Below are 17,496 nucleotides of genomic sequence, written 5' to 3' on the forward strand. Positions count from 1 at the left end.
CCGTTTTCTTTAGTGTGTTCACTTAAAAAAAATATATATACGAGCTTGCCAGGAGTCGAACCTGGAATCTTCTAATCCGTAGTCAGACGCGTTATCCATTGCGCCACAAGCCCGGTGCCCGAATCCGAGATTCTACTTTTCCAATAATTTCTTTAAGTAATGTGAACCTAGCTTTAAATGTATACATTTAACTCCAGCGACATGTACTGAGTGCCGTTTTCTTTAGTGTGTTTACTTTAAAAAAATATATATACGAGCTTGCCAGGAGTCGAACCTGGAATCTTCTGATCCGTAGTCAGACGCGTTATCCATTGCGCCACAAGCCCGGTGCCCGAATACGAGATTCTACTTTTCCAATAATTTCTTTAAGTAATGTGAATCTAGCTTTAATTGTATACATCTAACTTCAGCGACATGTACTGAGTGCCGTTTTCCTTAGTGTGTTGACTTTAAAAAAATATATATATACACGAGCTTGCCAGGAGTCGAACCTGGAATCTTCTGATCCGTAGTCAGACGCGTTATCCATTGCGCCACAAGGCCGGTGCCCGAATACGAGATTCTACTTTTCCAATAATTTCTTTAAGTAATGTGAATCTAGCTTTAATTGTATACATCTAACCTCAGCGACATATGCTGAGTGCCGTTTTCTTTAGTGTGTTCACTTTAAAAAAAATATATATACATACGAGATTGCTAGGATTCGAACCTAGAATCTTCTGATCCGTAGTCATACGCGTTATCCATCGAATATGAGATTCTACTTTTCGAATAATATCTTTAAGTAATGTGAATCTAGCTTTAATTGTATACATCTAACTTCAGCGACATGTGCTGAGTGCCGTTTTCTTTAGTGTGTTCACTTTAAAAAAATATATATACGAGCTTGCCAGGAGTCGAACCTGGAATCTTCTGATCCGAAATCAGACGCGTTATCCATTGCGCCACAAGCCCGGTGCCCGAATCCGAGATTCTACTTTTCCAATAATTTCTTTAAGTAATGTGAAGCTAGCTTTAATTGTATACATTTAACTCCAGCGACATGTACTGAGTGCCGTTTTCTTTAGAGTCGTCACTTTAAAAAATATATACACGAGCTTGCCAGGAGTCGAACCTGGAATCTTCTGATCCGTAGTCAGACGCGTTATCCATTTCGCCACAAGCCCGGTGACCGAATACGAGATTCTACTTTTCCAATAATTTCTTTAAGCAATGTGAATTTAGCTTTAATTGTATACATCTAACTTCAGCGACATGTGCTGATTGCCGTTTTCTTTAGTGTGTTCACTTTAAAAAAATATATATACGAGCTTGCCAGGAGTCGAACCTGGAATCTTCTGATCCGAAATCAGACGCGTTATCCATTGCGCCACAAGCCCGGTGCCCGAATCCGAGATTCTACTTTTCCAATAATTTCTTTAAGTAATGTGAAGCTAGCTTTAATTGTATACATTTAACTCCAGCGACATGTACTGAGTGCCGTTTTCTTTAGAGTCGTCACTTTAAAAAATATATACACGAGCTTGCCAGGAGTCGAACCTGGAATCTTCTAATCCGTAGTCAGACGCGTTATCCATTGCGCCACAAGCCCGGTGCCCGAATCCGAGATTCTACTTTTCCAATAATTTCTTTAAGTAATGTGAATCTAGCTTTAATTGTATACATCTAACTTCAGCGACATGTGCTGAGTGCCGTTTTCTTTAGTGTGTTCACTTTAAAAAAAATATATATACATACGAGATTGCTAGGATTCGAACCTAGAATCTTCTGATCCGTAGTCATACGCGTTATCCATCGAATATGAGATTCTACTTTTCGAATAATTTCTTTAAGTAATGTGAATCTAGCTTTAATTGTATACATCTAACTTCAGCGACATGTGCTGAGTGCCGTCTTCTTTAGTGTGTTCACTTTAAAAAATATATATATACGAGCTTGCCAGGAGTCGAACCTGGAATCTTCTGATCCGTATTCAGACGCGTTATCCATTGCGCCACAAGACCGGTGACCGAATACGAGATTCTACTTTTCCAATAATTTCTTTAAGTAATGTGAATCTAGCTTTAATTGTATACATCTAACTTCAGCGACATGTGCTGAGTGCCGTCTTCTTTAGTGTGTTCACTTTAAAAAATATATATATACGAGCTTGCCAGGAGTCGAACCTGGAATCTTCTGATCCGTATTCAGACGCGTTATCCATTGCGCCACAAGACCGGTGACCGAATCCGAGATTCTACTTTTCCAATAATTTATTTAAGTAATGTGAATCTAGCTTTAATTGTCTACATCTAACTTCAGCGACATGTGCTGAGTGCCGTTTTCTTTAGTGTGTTCACTTAAAAAAAATATATATACGAGCTTGCCAGGAGTCGAACCTGGAATCTTCTGATCCGAAATCTGACGCGTTATCCATTGCGCCACAAGCCCGGTGCCCGAATACGAGATTCTACTTTTCCAATAATTTCTTTAAGTAATGTGAACCTAGCTTTAATTGTATACATTTAACTCCAGCGACATGTATTGAGTGCCGTTTTCTTTAGTGTCGTCACTTTAAAAAATATATACACGAGCTTGCCAGGAGTCGAACCTGGAATCTTCTGATCCGTAGTCAGACGCGTTATCCATTGCGCCACAAGCCCGGTGCCCGAATCCCTGATTCTACTTTTCCAATAATTTCTTTAAGTAATGTGAAGCTAGCTTTAATTGTATACATTTACCTCCAGCGACATGTACTGAGTGCCGGTTTCTTTAGTGTGTTTACTTTAATAAAATATATATACGAGCTTGCCAGGAGTCGAACCTGGAATCTTCTGATCCGTAGTCAGACGCGTTATCCATTGCGCCACAAGCCCGGTGCCCGAATCCGAGATTCTACTTTTCCAGTAATTTCTTTAAGTAATGTGAATCTAGCTTTAATTGTATACATCTAACTTCAGCGACATGTGCTGAGTGCCGTTTTCTTTAGTGTGTTCACTTTAAAAAAATATATATACGAGCTTGCCAGGAGTCGAACCTGGAATCTTCTGATCCGTAGTCAGACGCGTTATCCATTGCGCCACAAGCCCGGTGCCCGATTCCGAGATTCTACTTTTCCAATAATTTCTTTTAAGTAATGTGAATCTAGCTTTAATTGTAAACATTTAACTCCAGCGACATGTACTGAGTGCCGTTTTCTTTAGTGTGTTTACTTTAAAAAAATATATATACGAGCTTGCCAGGAGTCGAACCTGGAATCTTCTGATCCGTAGTCAGACGCGTTATCCATTGCGCCACAAGCCCGGTGCCCGAATCCGAGATTCTACTTTTCCAATAATTTCTTTAAGTAATGTGAATCTAGCTTTAATTGTATACATCTAACTTCAGCGACATGTACTGAGTGCCGTTTTCCTTAGTGTGTTGACTTTAAAAAAATATATATATACACGAGCTTGCCAGGAGTCGAACCTGGAATCTTCTGATCCGTAGTCAGACGCGTTATCCATTGCGCCACAAGGCCGGTGCCCGAATACGAGATTCTACTTTTCCAATGATTTCTTTAAGTAATGTGAATCTAGCTTTAATTGTATACATCTAACCTCAGCGACATGTGCTGAGTGCCGTTTTCTTTAGTGTGTTCACTTAAAAAAAATATATATACGAGCTTGCCAGGAGGCGAACCTGGAATCTTCTGATCCGTAGTCAGACGCGTTATCCATTGCGCCACAAGCCCTGTGCCCGAATACGAGATTCTACTTTTCCAATAATTTCTTTAAGTAATGTGAATCTAGCTTTAATTGTATACATCTAACTTCAGCGACATGTGCTGAGTGCCGTTTTCTTTAGTGTGTTCACTTTTAAAATATATATATACGAGCTTGCCAGGAGGCGAACCTGGAATCTTCTGATCCGTAGTCAGACGCGTTATCCATTGCGCCACAAGACCGGTGACCGAATACGAGATTCTACTTTTCCAATAATTTCTTTAAGTAATGTGAATCTAGCTTTAATTGTATACATCTAACTTCAGCGACATGTGCTGAGTGCCGTCTTCTTTAGTGTGTTCACTTAAAAAAAAATATATATACGAGCTTGCCAGGAGTCGAACCTGGAATCTTCTGATCCGTATTCAGACGCGTTATCCATTGCGCCACAAGACCGGTGACCGAATCCGAGATTCTACTTTTCCAATAATTTCTTTAAGTAATGTGAATCTAGCTTTAATTGTATACATCTAACTTCAGCGACAGGTGCTGAGTGCCGTTATCTTTAGTGTGTTCACTTAAAAAAAATATATATACGAGCTTGCCAGGAGTCGAACCTGGAATCTTCTGATCCGAAATCAGACGCGTTATCCATTGCGCCACAAGCCCGGTGCCCGAATACGAGATTCTACTTTTCCAATAATTTCTTTAAGTAATGTGAACCTAGCTTTAATTGTATACATTTAACTCCAGCGACATGTACTGAGTGCCGTTTTCTTTAGTGTCGTCACTTTAAAGAATATATACACGAGCTTGCCAGGAGTCGAACCTGGAATCTTCTGATCCGTAGTCAGACGCGTTATCCATTGCGCCACAAGCCCGGTGCCCGAATCCCTGATTCTACTTTTCCAATAATTTCTTTAAGTAATGTGAAGCTAGCTTTAATTGTATACGTTTACCTCCAGCGACATGTGCTGAGTGCCGTTTTCTTTAGTGTGTTCACTTAAAAAAAATATATATACGAGCTTGCCAGGAGGCGAACCTGGAATCTTCTGATCCGTAGTCAGACGCGTTATCCATTGCGCCACAAGCCCTGTGCCCGAATACGAGATTCTACTTTTCCAATAATTTCTTTAAGTAATGTGAATCTAGCTTTAATTGTATACATCTAACTTCAGCGACATGTGCTGAGTGCCGTTTTCTTTAGTGTGTTCACTTTTAAAATATATATATACGAGCTTGCCAGGAGGCGAACCTGGAATCTTCTGATCCGTAGTCAGACGCGTTATCCATTGCGCCACAAGACCGGTGACCGAATACGAGATTCTACTTTTCCAATAATTTCTTTAAGTAATGTGAATCTAGCTTTAATTGTATACATCTAACTTCAGCGACATGTGCTGAGTGCCGTCTTCTTTAGTGTGTTCACTTTAAAAAAAATATATATACGAGCTTGCCAGGAGTCGAACCTGGAATCTTCTGATCCGTATTCAGACGCGTTATCCATTGCGCCACAAGACCGGTGACCGAATCCGAGATTCTACTTTTCCAATAATTTCTTTAAGTAATGTGAATCTAGCTTTAATTGTATACATCTAACTTCAGCGACATGTGCTGAGTGCCGTTTTCTTTAGTGTGTTCACTTAAAAAAAATATATATACGAGCTTGCCAGGAGTCGAACCTGGAATCTTCTGATCCGAAATCAGACGCGTTATCCATTGCGCCACAAGCCCGGTGCCCGAATACGAGATTCCACTTTTCCAATAATTTCTTTAAGTAATGTGAACCTAGCTTTAATTGTATACATTTAACTCCAGCGACATGTACTGAGTGCCGTTTTCTTTAGTGTCGTCACTTTAAAGAATATATACACGAGCTTGCCAGGAGTCGAACCTGGAATCTTCTGATCCGTAGTCAGACGCGTTATCCATTGCGCCACAAGCCCGGTGCCCGAATCCCTGATTCTACTTTTCCAATAATTTCTTTAAGTAATGTGAAGCTAGCTTTAATTGTATACGTTTACCTCCAGCGACATGTACTGAGTGCCGGTTTCTTTAGTGTGTTCACTTTAAAAAAATATATATACGAGCTTGCCAGGAGTCGAACCTGGAATCTTCTGATCCGTAGTCAGACGCGTTATCCATTGCGCCACAAGCCCGGTGCCCGATTCCGACATTCTACTTTTCCAATAATTTCTTTTAAGTAATGTGAACCTAGCTTTAATTGTATACATTTAACTCCAGCGACATGTACTGAGTGCCGTTTTCTTTAGTGTGTTTACTTTAAAAAAATATATATACATACGAGATTGCTAGGATTCGAACCTAGAATCTTCTGATCCGTAGTCATACGCGTTATCCATCGAATATGAGATTCTACTTTTCGAATAATTTCTTTAAGTAATGTGAATCTAGCTTTAATTGTATACATCTAACTTCAGCGACATGTGCTGAGTGCCGTTTTCTTTAGTGTGTTCACTTTAAAAAAATATATATACGAGCTTGCCAAGAGTCGAACCTGGAATCTTCTGATCCGTAGTCAGACGAGTTATCCATTGCGCCACAAGCCCGGTGCCCGAATCCGAGATTCTACTTTTCCAATAATTTCTTTAAGTAATGTGAATCTAGCTTTAATTGTATACATCTAACTTCAGCGACATGTGCTGAGTGCCGTTTTCTTTAGTGTGTTCACTTTAAAAAAATATATATACGAGCTTGCCAAGAGTCGAACCTGGAATCTTCTGATCCGTAGTCAGACGAGTTATCCATTGCGCCACAAGCCCGGTGCCCGAATCCGAGATTCTACTTTTCCAATAATTTCTTTAAGTAATGTGAATCTAGCTTTAATTGTATACATCTAACTTCAGCGACATGTGCTGAGTGCCGTTTTCTTTAGTGTGTTCACTATAAAAAAATATATATACGAGCTTGCCAGGAGTCGAACCTGGAATCTTCTGATCCGTAGTCAGACGCGTTATCCATTGCGCCACAAGCCCGGTGCCCGATTCGAGATTCTACTTTTCGAATAATTTCTTTAAGTAATGTGAACCTAGCTTTAATTGTATACATCTAACTCCAGCGACATGTACTGAATGCCGTTTTCCTTAGTGTGTTGACTTTAAAAAAAATTATATACACGAGCTTGCCAGGAGTCGAACCTGGAATCTTCTGATCCGTAGTCAGACGCGTTATCCATTGCGCCACAAGCCCGGTGCCGGAATACGAGTTTCTACTTTTCCAATAATTTCTTTAAGTAATGTGAATCTAGCTTTAATTGTATACATCTAACTTCAGCGACATGTGCTGAGTGCCGTTTTCTTTAGTGTGTTCACTTTAAAAAAATATATATACGAGCTTGCCAGGAGTCGAACCTCGAATCTTCTGATCCGTAGTCAGACGCGTTATCCATTGCGCCACAAGCCCGGTGCCCGAATCCGAGATTCTACTTTACCAATAATTTCTTTAAGTAATGTGAATCTAGCTTTAATTGTATACATCTAACTTCAGCGACATGTACTGAGTGCCGTTTTCTTTAGTGTGTTCACTTAAAAAAAATATATATACGAGCTTGCCAAGAGTCGAACCTGGAATCTTCTGATCCGAAATCAGACGCGTTATCCATTGCGCCACAAGCCCGGTGCCCGAATACGAGATTCTACTTTTCCAATAATTTCTTTAAGTAATGTGAACCTAGTTTTAATTGTATACATTTAACTCCAGCGACATGTACTGAGTGCCGTTTTCCTTAGTGTGTTGACTTTAAAAAAATATATATACACGAGCTTGCCAGGAGTCGAACCTGGAATCTTCTGATCCGTAGTCAGACGCCTTATCCATTGCGCCACAAGCCCGGTGCCCGAATCCGTGATTCTACTTTTCCAATAATATCTTTAAGTAATGTGAACCTAGCTTTAATTGTATACATCTAACTCCAGCGACATGTACTGAGTGCCGTTTTCTTTAATGTGTTTACTTTAAAAAAATATATATACGAGCTTGCCAGGAGTCGAACCTGGAATCTTCTGATCCGTAGTCAGACGCGTTATCCATTGCGCCACAAGCCCGGTGCCCGAATCCGAGATTCTACTTTTCCAATAATTTCTTTAAGTAATGTGAATCTAGCTTTAATTGTATACATCTAACTTCAGCGACATGTGCTGAGTGCCGTTTTCTTTAGTGTGTTCACTTTAAAAAGATATATATACGAGCTTGCCAGGAGTCGAACCTGGAAACTTCTGATCCGTAGTCAGACGCGTTATCCATTGCGCCACAAGCCCGGTGACCGAATACGAGATTCTACTGTTCCAATAATTTCTTTAAGTAATGTGAACCTAGCTTTAATTGTATACATCTAACTCCAGCGATATGTACTGAGTGCCGTTTTCTTTAGTGTGTTCACTTTAAAAAAATATATATACGAGCTTGCCAGGAGTCGAACCTGGAATCTTCTGATCCGAAATCAGACGCGTTATCCATTCCGCCACAAGCCCGGTGCCCGAATACGAGATTCTACTTTTGCAATAATTTCTTTAAGTAATGTGAACCTAGCTTTAATTGTATACATTTAACTCCAGCGACATGTACTGAATGCCGTTCTCCTTAGTGTGTTGACTTTAAAAAAATATATATACACGAGTTTGCCAGGAGTCGAACCTGGAATCTTCTGATCCGTAGTCAGACGCGTTATCCATTGCGCCACAAGCCCGGTGCCGGAATACGAGATTCTACTTTTCAATAATTTCTTTAAGTAATGTGAATCTAGCTTTAATTGTATACATCTAACTTCAGCTACATGTGCTGGGTGCCGTTATCTTTAGTGTGTTCACTTTAAAAAAAATATATACGAGCTTGCCAGGAGTCGAACCTGGAATCTTCTGAACCGTAGTCAGACGCGTTATCCATTGCGCCACAAGCCCGGTGCCCGAATCCGAGATTCTACTTTACCAATAATTTCTTTAAGTAATGTGAATCTAGCTTTAATTGTATACATCGAACTTCAGCGACATGTGCTGAGTGCCGTTTTCTTTAGTGTGTTCACTTTAAAAAAATATATATACGAGCTTGCCAGGAGTCGAACCTGGAATCTTCTGATCCGAAATCAGACGCGTTATCCATTGCGCCACAAGCCCGGTGCCCGAATACGAGATTCTACTTTTCCAATAATTTCTTTAAGTAATGTGAACCTAGTTTTAATTGTATACATTTAACTCCAGCGACATGTACTGAGTGCCGTTTTCCTTAGTGTGTTGACTTTAAAAAAATATATATACACGAGCTTGCCAGGAGTCGAACCTGGAATCTTCTGATCCGTAGTCAGACGCCTTATCCATTGCGCCACAAGCCCGGTGCGCGAATCCGTGATTCTACTTTTCCAATAATTTCTTTAAGTAATGTGAACCTAGCTTTAATTGTATACATCTAACTCCAGCGACATGTACTGAGTGCCGTTTTCTTTAATGTTTTTACTTTAAAAAAATATATATACGAGCTTGCCAGGAGTCGAACCTGGAATCTTCTGATCCGTAGTCAGAAGCGTTATCCATTGCGCCACAAGCCCGGTGCCCGAATCCGAGATTCTACTTTTCCAATAATTTCTTTAAGTAATGTGAATCTAGCTTTAATTGTATACATCTAACTTCAGCGACATGTACTGAGTGCCGTTTTCCTTAGTCTGTTGACTTTAAAAAAATATATATACACGAGCTTGCCAGGAGTCGAACCTGGAATCTTCTGATCCGTAGTCAGACGCGTTATCCATTGCGCCACAAGCCCGGTGCCCGAATCCCTGATTTTACTTTTCCAATAATTTCTTTAAGTAATGTGAATCTAGCTTTAATTGTATACATTTAACTCCAGCGACATGAACTGAGTGCCGTTTTCTTTAGTGTCTTCACTTTAAAAAAATATATATATGAGCTTGCCAGGAGTCGAACCTGGAATCTTCTGATCCGTAGTCAGACGCGTTATCCATTGCGCCACAAGCCCGGTGCCCGAATCCGAGATTCTACTTTTCGAATAATTTCTTTAAGTAATGTGAATCTAGCTTTAATTGTATACATCTAACTTCAGCGACATGTGCTGAGTGCCGTTTTCTTTAGTGTGTTCACTTTAAAAAAATATATATACGAGCTTGCCAAGAGTCGAACCTGGAATCTTCTGATCCGTAGTCAGACGAGTTATCCATTGCGCCACAAGCCCGGTGCCCGAATCCGAGATTCTACTTTTCCAATAATTTCTTTAAGTAATGTGAATCTAGCTTTAATTGTATACATCTAACTTCAGCGACATGTGCTGAGTGCCGTTTTCTTTAGTGTGTTCACTTTAAAAAAATATATATACGAGCTTGCCAGGAGTCGAACCTGGAATCTTCTGATCCGTAGTCAGACGCGTTATCCATTGCGCCACAAGCCCGGTGCCCGATTCGAGATTCTACTTTTCGAATAATTTCTTTAAGTAATGTGAACCTAGCTTTAATTGTATACATCTAACTCCAGCGACATGTACTGAATGCCGTTTTCCTTAGTGTGTTGACTTTAAAAAAAATTATATACACGAGCTTGCCAGGAGTCGAACCTGGAATCTTCTGATCCGTAGTCAGACGCGTTATCCATTGCGCCACAAGCCCGGTGCCGGAATACGAGTTTCTACTTTTCCAATAATTTCTTTAAGTAATGTGAATCTAGCTTTAATTGTATACATCTAACTTCAGCGACATGTACTGAGTGCCGTTTTCTTTAGTGTGTTCACTTTAAAAAAATATATATACGAGCTTGCCAGGAGTCGAACCTGGAATCTTCTGATCCGAAATCAGACGCGTTATCCATTGCGCCACAAGCCCGGTGCCCGAATACGAGATTCTACTTTTCCAATAATTTCTTTAAGTAATGTGAACCTAGTTTTAATTGTATACATTTAACTCCAGCGACATGTACTGAGTGCCGTTTTCCTTAGTGTGTTGACTTTAAAAAAATATATATACACGAGCTTGCCAGGAGTCGAACCTGGTATCTTCTGATCCGTAGTCAGACGCCTTATCCATTGCGCCACAAGCCCGGTGCCCGAATCCGTGATTCTACTTTTCCAATAATATCTTTAAGTAATGTGAACCTAGCTTTAATTGTATACATCTAACTCCAGCGACATGTACTGAGTGCCGTTTTCTTTAATGTGTTTACTTTAAAAAAATATATATACGAGCTTGCCAGGAGTCGAACCTGGAATCTTCTGATCCGTAGTCAGACGCGTTATCCATTGCGCCACAAGCCCGGTGCCCGAATCCGAGATTCTACTTTTCCAATAATTTCTTTAAGTAATGTGAATCTAGCTTTAATTGTATACATCTAACTTCAGCGACATGTACTGAGTGCCGTTTTCCTTAGTGTGTTGACTTTAAAAAAATATATATATACACGAGCTTGCCAGGAGTCGAACCTGGAATCTTCTGATCCGTAGTCAGACGCGTTATCCATTGCGCCACAAGCCCGGTGCCCGAATCCGAGATTCTACTTTACCAATAATTTCTTTAAGTAATGTGAATCTAGCTTTAATTGTATACATCTAACTTCAGCGACATGTGCTGAGTGCCGTTTTCTTTAGTGTGTTCACTTTAAAAAGATATATATACGAGCTTGCCAGGAGTCGAACCTGGAAACTTCTGATCCGTAGTCAGACGCGTTATCCATTGCGCCACAAGCCCGGTGACCGAATACGAGATTCTACTGTTCCAATAATTTCTTTAAGTAATGTGAACCTAGCTTTAATTGTATACATCTAACTCCAGCGATATGTACTGAGTGCCGTTTTCTTTAGTGTGTTCACTTTAAAAAAATATATATACGAGCTTGCCAGGAGTCGAACCTGGAATCTTCTGATCCGAAATCAGACGCGTTATCCATTCCGCCACAAGCCCGGTGCCCGAATACGAGATTCTACTTTTGCAATAATTTCTTTAAGTAATGTGAACCTAGCTTTAATTGTATACATTTAACTCCAGCGACATGTACTGAATGCCGTTCTCCTTAGTGTGTTGACTTTAAAAAAATATATATACACGAGTTTGCCAGGAGTCGAACCTGGAATCTTCTGATCCGTAGTCAGACGCGTTATCCATTGCGCCACAAGCCCGGTGCCGGAATACGAGATTCTACTTTTCAATAATTTCTTTAAGTAATGTGAATCTAGCTTTAATTGTATACATCTAACTTCAGCTACATGTGCTGGGTGCCGTTATCTTTAGTGTGTTCACTTTAAAAAAAATATATACGAGCTTGCCAGGAGTCGAACCTGGAATCTTCTGAACCGTAGTCAGACGCGTTATCCATTGCGCCACAAGCCCGGTGCCCGAATCCGAGATTCTACTTTACCAATAATTTCTTTAAGTAATGTGAATCTAGCTTTAATTGTATACATCGAACTTCAGCGACATGTGCTGAGTGCCGTTTTCTTTAGTGTGTTCACTTTAAAAAAATATATATACGAGCTTGCCAGGAGTCGAACCTGGAATCTTCTGATCCGAAATCAGACGCGTTATCCATTGCGCCACAAGCCCGGTGCCCGAATACGAGATTCTACTTTTCCAATAATTTCTTTAAGTAATGTGAACCTAGTTTTAATTGTATACATTTAACTCCAGCGACATGTACTGAGTGCCGTTTTCCTTAGTGTGTTGACTTTAAAAAAATATATATACACGAGCTTGCCAGGAGTCGAACCTGGAATCTTCTGATCCGTAGTCAGACGCCTTATCCATTGCGCCACAAGCCCGGTGCGCGAATCCGTGATTCTACTTTTCCAATAATTTCTTTAAGTAATGTGAACCTAGCTTTAATTGTATACATCTAACTCCAGCGACATGTACTGAGTGCCGTTTTCTTTAATGTTTTTACTTTAAAAAAATATATATACGAGCTTGCCAGGAGTCGAACCTGGAATCTTCTGATCCGTAGTCAGAAGCGTTATCCATTGCGCCACAAGCCCGGTGCCCGAATCCGAGATTCTACTTTTCCAATAATTTCTTTAAGTAATGTGAATCTAGCTTTAATTGTATACATCTAACTTCAGCGACATGTACTGAGTGCCGTTTTCCTTAGTCTGTTGACTTTAAAAAAATATATATACACGAGCTTGCCAGGAGTCGAACCTGGAATCTTCTGATCCGTAGTCAGACGCGTTATCCATTGCGCCACAAGCCCGGTGCCGGAATACGAGATTCTACTTTTCCAATAATTTCTTTAAGTAATGTGAATCTAGCTTTAATTGTATACATCTAACTTCAGCGACATGTGCTGAGTGCCGTTTTCTTTAGTGTGTTCACTTGAAAAAAATATATATACGAGCTTGCCAGGAGTCGAACCTGGAATCTTCTGATCCGTAGTCAGACGCGTTATCCATTGCGCCACAAGCCCGGTGCCCGAATCCGAGATTCTACTTTTCCAATAATTTCTTTAAGTAATGTGAATCTAGCTCTAATTGTATACATCTAACTTCAGCGACATGTGCTGAGTGCCGTCTTCTTTAGTGTGTTCACTTTAAAAAAAATATATATACGAGCTTGCCAGGAGTCGAACCTGGAATCTTCTGATCCGTATTCAGACGCGTTATCCATTGCGCCACAAGACCGGTGACCGAATCCGAGATTCTACTTTTCCAATAATTTCTTTAAGTAATGTGAATCTAGCTTTAATTGTATACATCTAACTTCAGCGACATGTGCTGAGTGCCGTTTTCTTTAGTGTGTTCACTTAAAAAAAATATATATACGAGCTTGCCAGGAGTCGAACCTGGAATCTTCTGATCCGAAATCAGACGCGTTATCCATTGCGCCACAAGCCCGGTGCCCGAATACGAGATTCTACTTTTCCAATAATTTCTTTAAGTAATGTGAACCTAGCTTTAATTGTATACATCTAACTTCAGCGACATGTGCTGAGTGCCGTTTTCTTTAGTGTGTTCACTTTAAAAAAATATATATACGAGCTTGCCAGGAGTCGAACCTGGAATCTTCTGATCCGTAGTCAGACGCGTTATCCATTGCGCCACAAGCCCGGTGCCCGATTCCGAGATTCTACTTTTCCAATAATTTCTTTTAAGTAATGTGAATCTAGCTTTAATTGTAAACATTTAACTCCAGCGACATGTACTGAGTGCCGTTTTCTTTAGTGTGTTTACTTTAAAAAAATATATATACGAGCTTGCCAGGAGTCGAACCTGGAATCTTCTGATCCGTAGTCAGACGCGTTATCCATTGCGCCACAAGCCTGGTGCCCGAATCCGAGATTCTACTTTTCCAATAATTTCTTTAAGTAATGTGAATCTAGCTTTAATTGTATACATCTAACTTCAGCGACATGTACTGAGTGCCGTTTTCCTTAGTGTGTTGACTTTAAAAAAATATATATATACACGAGCTTGCCAGGAGTCGAACCTGGAATCTTCTGATCCGTAGTCAGACGCGTTATCCATTGCGCCACAAGGCCGGTGCCCGAATACGAGATTCTACTTTTCCAATGATTTCTTTAAGTAATGTGAATCTAGCTTTAATTGTATACATCTAACCTCAGCGACATGTGCTGAGTGCCGTTTTCTTTAGTGTGTTCACTTAAAAAAAATATATATACGAGCTTGCCAGGAGGCGAACCTGGAATCTTCTGATCCGTAGTCAGACGCGTTATCCATTGCGCCACAAGCCCTGTGCCCGAATACGAGATTCTACTTTTCCAATAATTTCTTTAAGTAATGTGAATCTAGCTTTAATTGTATACATCTAACTTCAGCGACATGTGCTGAGTGCCGATTTCTTTAGTGTGTTCACTTTTAAAATATATATATACGAGCTTGCCAGGAGGCGAACCTGGAATCTTCTGATCCGTAGTCAGACGCGTTATCCATTGCGCCACAAGACCGCTGACCGAATACGAGATTCTACTTTTCCAATAATTTCTTTAAGTAATGTGAATCTAGCTTTAATTGTATACATCTAACTTCAGCGACATGTGCTGAGTGCCGTCTTCTTTAGTGTGTTCACTTTAAAAAAAATATATATACGAGCTTGCCAGGAGTCGAACCTGGAATCTTCTGATCCGTATTCAGACGCGTTATCCATTGCGCCACAAGACCGGTGACCGAATCCGAGATTCTACTTTTCCAATAATTTCTTTAAGTAATGTGAATCTAGCTTTAATTGTATACATCTAACTTCAGCGACATGTGCTGAGTGCCGTTTTCTTTAGTTTGTTCACTTAAAAAATATATATATACGAGCTTGCCAGGAGTCGAACCTGGAATCTTCTGATCCGAAATCAGACGCGTTATCCATTGCGCCACAAGCCCGGTGCCCGAATCCGTGATTCTACTTTTCCAATAATTTCTTTAAGTAATGTGAACCTAGCTTTAATTGTATACATCTAACTCCAGCGACATGTACTGAGTGCCGTTTTCTTTAATGTTTTTACTTTAAAAAAATATATATACGAGCTTGCCAGGAGTCGAACCTGGAATCTTCTGATCCGTAGTCAGAAGCGTTATCCATTGCGCCACAAGCCCGGTGCCCGAATCCGAGATTCTACTTTTCCAATAATTTCTTTAAGTAATGTGAATCTAGCTTTAATTGTATACATCTAACTTCAGCGACATGTACTGAGTGCCGTTTTCCTTAGTCTGTTGACTTTAAAAAAATATATATACACGAGCTTGCCAGGAGTCGAACCTGGAATCTTCTGATCCGTAGTCAGACGCGTTATCCATTGCGCCACAAGCCCGGTGCCGGAATACGAGATTCTACTTTTCCAATAATTTCTTTAAGTAATGTGAACCTAGCTTTAATTGTATACATCTAACTCCAGCGACATGTACTGAGTGCCGTTTTCTTTAATGTTTTTACTTTAAAAAAATATATATACGAGCTTGCCAGGAGTCGAACCTGGAATCTTCTGATCCGTAGTCAGAAGCGTTATCCATTGCGCCACAAGCCCGGTGCCCGAATCCGAGATTCTACTTTTCCAATAATTTCTTTAAGTAATGTGAATCTAGCTTTAATTGTATACATCTAACTTCAGCGACATGTACTGAGTGCCGTTTTCCTTAGTCTGTTGACTTTAAAAAAATATATATACACGAGCTTGCCAGGAGTCGAACCTGGAATCTTCTGATCCGTAGTCAGACGCGTTATCCATTGCGCCACAAGCCCGGTGCCGGAATACGAGATTCTACTTTTCCAATAATTTCTTTAAGTAATGTGAATCTAGCTTTAATTGTATACATCTAACTTCAGCGACATGTGCTGAGTGCCGTTTTCTTTAGTGTGTTCACTTGAAAAAAATATATATACGAGCTTGCCAGGAGTCGAACCTGGAATCTTCTGATCCGTAGTCAGACGCGTTATCCATTGCGCCACAAGCCCGGTGCCCGAATCCGAGATTCTACTTTTCCAATAATTTCTTTAAGTAATGTGAATCTAGCTCTAATTGTATACATCTAACTTCAGCGACATGTGCTGAGTGCCGTCTTCTTTAGTGTGTTCACTTTAAAAAAAATATATATACGAGCTTGCCACGAGTCGAACCTGGAATCTTCTGATCCGTATTCAGACGCGTTATCCATTGCGCCACAAGACCGGTGACCGAATCCGAGATTCTACTTTTCCAATAATTTCTTTAAGTAATGTGAATCTAGCTTTAATTGTATACATCTAACTTCAGCGACATGTGCTGAGTGCCGTTTTCTTTAGTGTGTTCACTTAAAAAAAATATATATACGAGCTTGCCAGGAGTCGAACCTGGAATCTTCTGATCCGAAATCAGACGCGTTATCCATTGCGCCACAAGCCCGGTGCCCGAATACGAGATTCTACTTTTCCAATAATTTCTTTAAGTAATGTGAACCTAGCTTTAATTGTATACATCTAACTTCAGCGACATGTGCTGAGTGCCGTTTTCTTTAGTGTGTTCACTTTAAAAAAATATATATACGAGCTTGCCAGGAGTCGAACCTGGAATCTTCTGATCCGTAGTCAGACGCGTTATCCATTGCGCCACAAGCCCGGTGCCCGATTCCGAGATTCTACTTTTCCAATAATTTCTTTTAAGTAATGTGAATCTAGCTTTAATTGTAAACATTTAACTCCAGCGACATGTACTGAGTGCCGTTTTCTTTAGTGTGTTTACTTTAAAAAAATATATATACGAGCTTGCCAGGAGTCGAACCTGGAATCTTCTGATCCGTAGTCAGACGCGTTATCCATTGCGCCACAAGCCTGGTGCCCGAATCCGAGATTCTACTTTTCCAATAATTTCTTTAAGTAATGTGAATCTAGCTTTAATTGTATACATCTAACTTCAGCGACATGTACTGAGTGCCGTTTTCCTTAGTGTGTTGACTTTAAAAAAATATATATATACACGAGCTTGCCAGGAGTCGAACCTGGAATCTTCTGATCCGTAGTCAGACGCGTTATCCATTGCGCCACAAGGCCGGTGCCCGAATACGAGATTCTACTTTTCCAATGATTTCTTTAAGTAATGTGAATCTAGCTTTAATTGTATACATCTAACCTCAGCGACATGTGCTGAGTGCCGTTTTCTTTAGTGTGTTCACTTAAAAAAAATATATATACGAGCTTGCCAGGAGGCGAACCTGGAATCTTCTGATCCGTAGTCAGACGCGTTATCCATTGCGCCACAAGCCCTGTGCCCGAATACGAGATTCTACTTTTCCAATAATTTCTTTAAGTAATGTGAATCTAGCTTTAATTGTATACATCTAACTTCAGCGACATGTGCTGAGTGCCGATTTCTTTAGTGTGTTCACTTTTAAAATA

At 40.2% G+C, this 17,496-nt stretch overlaps 37 non-coding genes across 37 annotated transcripts; all 37 read right to left on the reverse strand.

The window, feature by feature from the left end:
- Positions 1-253: 253 nt before the first annotated feature.
- On the reverse strand, positions 254-326 carry Trnar-acg (transfer RNA arginine (anticodon ACG)). Its single transcript has one exon. It is a non-coding gene; the product is annotated as a tRNA-Arg (tRNA).
- Positions 327-881: 555 nt separating this feature from the next.
- On the reverse strand, positions 882-954 carry Trnar-ucg (transfer RNA arginine (anticodon UCG)). The gene has a single exon. It is a non-coding gene; the product is annotated as a tRNA-Arg (tRNA).
- Positions 955-1,093: 139 nt separating this feature from the next.
- Trnar-acg (transfer RNA arginine (anticodon ACG)) lies at positions 1,094-1,166 on the reverse strand. Its single transcript has one exon. It is a non-coding gene; the product is annotated as a tRNA-Arg (tRNA).
- A 140-nt stretch (positions 1,167-1,306) lies between these two features.
- Positions 1,307-1,379, reverse strand: Trnar-ucg (transfer RNA arginine (anticodon UCG)). The gene has a single exon. It is a non-coding gene; the product is annotated as a tRNA-Arg (tRNA).
- A 1,190-nt stretch (positions 1,380-2,569) lies between these two features.
- Positions 2,570-2,642, reverse strand: Trnar-acg (transfer RNA arginine (anticodon ACG)). Its single transcript has one exon. It is a non-coding gene; the product is annotated as a tRNA-Arg (tRNA).
- Positions 2,643-2,782: 140 nt separating this feature from the next.
- Trnar-acg (transfer RNA arginine (anticodon ACG)) lies at positions 2,783-2,855 on the reverse strand. Its single transcript has one exon. It is a non-coding gene; the product is annotated as a tRNA-Arg (tRNA).
- A 140-nt stretch (positions 2,856-2,995) lies between these two features.
- Trnar-acg (transfer RNA arginine (anticodon ACG)) lies at positions 2,996-3,068 on the reverse strand. The gene has a single exon. It is a non-coding gene; the product is annotated as a tRNA-Arg (tRNA).
- A 141-nt stretch (positions 3,069-3,209) lies between these two features.
- On the reverse strand, positions 3,210-3,282 carry Trnar-acg (transfer RNA arginine (anticodon ACG)). The gene has a single exon. It is a non-coding gene; the product is annotated as a tRNA-Arg (tRNA).
- Positions 3,283-4,279: 997 nt separating this feature from the next.
- Positions 4,280-4,352, reverse strand: Trnar-ucg (transfer RNA arginine (anticodon UCG)). Its single transcript has one exon. It is a non-coding gene; the product is annotated as a tRNA-Arg (tRNA).
- A 139-nt stretch (positions 4,353-4,491) lies between these two features.
- Trnar-acg (transfer RNA arginine (anticodon ACG)) lies at positions 4,492-4,564 on the reverse strand. Its single transcript has one exon. It is a non-coding gene; the product is annotated as a tRNA-Arg (tRNA).
- Positions 4,565-5,344: 780 nt separating this feature from the next.
- Positions 5,345-5,417, reverse strand: Trnar-ucg (transfer RNA arginine (anticodon UCG)). Its single transcript has one exon. It is a non-coding gene; the product is annotated as a tRNA-Arg (tRNA).
- A 139-nt stretch (positions 5,418-5,556) lies between these two features.
- Trnar-acg (transfer RNA arginine (anticodon ACG)) lies at positions 5,557-5,629 on the reverse strand. Its single transcript has one exon. It is a non-coding gene; the product is annotated as a tRNA-Arg (tRNA).
- A 140-nt stretch (positions 5,630-5,769) lies between these two features.
- On the reverse strand, positions 5,770-5,842 carry Trnar-acg (transfer RNA arginine (anticodon ACG)). Its single transcript has one exon. It is a non-coding gene; the product is annotated as a tRNA-Arg (tRNA).
- A 764-nt stretch (positions 5,843-6,606) lies between these two features.
- Positions 6,607-6,679, reverse strand: Trnar-acg (transfer RNA arginine (anticodon ACG)). Its single transcript has one exon. It is a non-coding gene; the product is annotated as a tRNA-Arg (tRNA).
- A 141-nt stretch (positions 6,680-6,820) lies between these two features.
- Trnar-acg (transfer RNA arginine (anticodon ACG)) lies at positions 6,821-6,893 on the reverse strand. The gene has a single exon. It is a non-coding gene; the product is annotated as a tRNA-Arg (tRNA).
- Positions 6,894-7,674: 781 nt separating this feature from the next.
- Positions 7,675-7,747, reverse strand: Trnar-acg (transfer RNA arginine (anticodon ACG)). The gene has a single exon. It is a non-coding gene; the product is annotated as a tRNA-Arg (tRNA).
- A 353-nt stretch (positions 7,748-8,100) lies between these two features.
- On the reverse strand, positions 8,101-8,173 carry Trnar-ucg (transfer RNA arginine (anticodon UCG)). Its single transcript has one exon. It is a non-coding gene; the product is annotated as a tRNA-Arg (tRNA).
- A 566-nt stretch (positions 8,174-8,739) lies between these two features.
- On the reverse strand, positions 8,740-8,812 carry Trnar-ucg (transfer RNA arginine (anticodon UCG)). The gene has a single exon. It is a non-coding gene; the product is annotated as a tRNA-Arg (tRNA).
- Positions 8,813-9,382: 570 nt separating this feature from the next.
- Trnar-acg (transfer RNA arginine (anticodon ACG)) lies at positions 9,383-9,455 on the reverse strand. Its single transcript has one exon. It is a non-coding gene; the product is annotated as a tRNA-Arg (tRNA).
- Positions 9,456-9,595: 140 nt separating this feature from the next.
- Trnar-acg (transfer RNA arginine (anticodon ACG)) lies at positions 9,596-9,668 on the reverse strand. The gene has a single exon. It is a non-coding gene; the product is annotated as a tRNA-Arg (tRNA).
- A 353-nt stretch (positions 9,669-10,021) lies between these two features.
- Trnar-acg (transfer RNA arginine (anticodon ACG)) lies at positions 10,022-10,094 on the reverse strand. Its single transcript has one exon. It is a non-coding gene; the product is annotated as a tRNA-Arg (tRNA).
- Positions 10,095-10,235: 141 nt separating this feature from the next.
- Trnar-acg (transfer RNA arginine (anticodon ACG)) lies at positions 10,236-10,308 on the reverse strand. Its single transcript has one exon. It is a non-coding gene; the product is annotated as a tRNA-Arg (tRNA).
- A 140-nt stretch (positions 10,309-10,448) lies between these two features.
- Positions 10,449-10,521, reverse strand: Trnar-ucg (transfer RNA arginine (anticodon UCG)). The gene has a single exon. It is a non-coding gene; the product is annotated as a tRNA-Arg (tRNA).
- A 355-nt stretch (positions 10,522-10,876) lies between these two features.
- Trnar-acg (transfer RNA arginine (anticodon ACG)) lies at positions 10,877-10,949 on the reverse strand. Its single transcript has one exon. It is a non-coding gene; the product is annotated as a tRNA-Arg (tRNA).
- A 144-nt stretch (positions 10,950-11,093) lies between these two features.
- On the reverse strand, positions 11,094-11,166 carry Trnar-acg (transfer RNA arginine (anticodon ACG)). The gene has a single exon. It is a non-coding gene; the product is annotated as a tRNA-Arg (tRNA).
- A 353-nt stretch (positions 11,167-11,519) lies between these two features.
- Positions 11,520-11,592, reverse strand: Trnar-ucg (transfer RNA arginine (anticodon UCG)). The gene has a single exon. It is a non-coding gene; the product is annotated as a tRNA-Arg (tRNA).
- A 566-nt stretch (positions 11,593-12,158) lies between these two features.
- Positions 12,159-12,231, reverse strand: Trnar-ucg (transfer RNA arginine (anticodon UCG)). Its single transcript has one exon. It is a non-coding gene; the product is annotated as a tRNA-Arg (tRNA).
- A 570-nt stretch (positions 12,232-12,801) lies between these two features.
- On the reverse strand, positions 12,802-12,874 carry Trnar-acg (transfer RNA arginine (anticodon ACG)). The gene has a single exon. It is a non-coding gene; the product is annotated as a tRNA-Arg (tRNA).
- Positions 12,875-13,014: 140 nt separating this feature from the next.
- Trnar-acg (transfer RNA arginine (anticodon ACG)) lies at positions 13,015-13,087 on the reverse strand. The gene has a single exon. It is a non-coding gene; the product is annotated as a tRNA-Arg (tRNA).
- A 354-nt stretch (positions 13,088-13,441) lies between these two features.
- On the reverse strand, positions 13,442-13,514 carry Trnar-ucg (transfer RNA arginine (anticodon UCG)). Its single transcript has one exon. It is a non-coding gene; the product is annotated as a tRNA-Arg (tRNA).
- A 140-nt stretch (positions 13,515-13,654) lies between these two features.
- Positions 13,655-13,727, reverse strand: Trnar-acg (transfer RNA arginine (anticodon ACG)). Its single transcript has one exon. It is a non-coding gene; the product is annotated as a tRNA-Arg (tRNA).
- Positions 13,728-14,938: 1,211 nt separating this feature from the next.
- Trnar-ucg (transfer RNA arginine (anticodon UCG)) lies at positions 14,939-15,011 on the reverse strand. Its single transcript has one exon. It is a non-coding gene; the product is annotated as a tRNA-Arg (tRNA).
- A 355-nt stretch (positions 15,012-15,366) lies between these two features.
- Positions 15,367-15,439, reverse strand: Trnar-acg (transfer RNA arginine (anticodon ACG)). The gene has a single exon. It is a non-coding gene; the product is annotated as a tRNA-Arg (tRNA).
- A 355-nt stretch (positions 15,440-15,794) lies between these two features.
- Trnar-acg (transfer RNA arginine (anticodon ACG)) lies at positions 15,795-15,867 on the reverse strand. Its single transcript has one exon. It is a non-coding gene; the product is annotated as a tRNA-Arg (tRNA).
- A 140-nt stretch (positions 15,868-16,007) lies between these two features.
- On the reverse strand, positions 16,008-16,080 carry Trnar-acg (transfer RNA arginine (anticodon ACG)). Its single transcript has one exon. It is a non-coding gene; the product is annotated as a tRNA-Arg (tRNA).
- Positions 16,081-16,434: 354 nt separating this feature from the next.
- On the reverse strand, positions 16,435-16,507 carry Trnar-ucg (transfer RNA arginine (anticodon UCG)). Its single transcript has one exon. It is a non-coding gene; the product is annotated as a tRNA-Arg (tRNA).
- A 140-nt stretch (positions 16,508-16,647) lies between these two features.
- On the reverse strand, positions 16,648-16,720 carry Trnar-acg (transfer RNA arginine (anticodon ACG)). Its single transcript has one exon. It is a non-coding gene; the product is annotated as a tRNA-Arg (tRNA).
- Positions 16,721-17,496: the final 776 nt, after the last annotated feature.

This window comes from Octopus bimaculoides, chromosome 2 (genome assembly GCF_046866305.1).
Source record: "Octopus bimaculoides isolate indiv1 chromosome 2, ASM4686630v1, whole genome shotgun sequence".
NCBI lineage: Eukaryota > Metazoa > Mollusca > Cephalopoda > Octopoda > Octopodidae > Octopus > Octopus bimaculoides.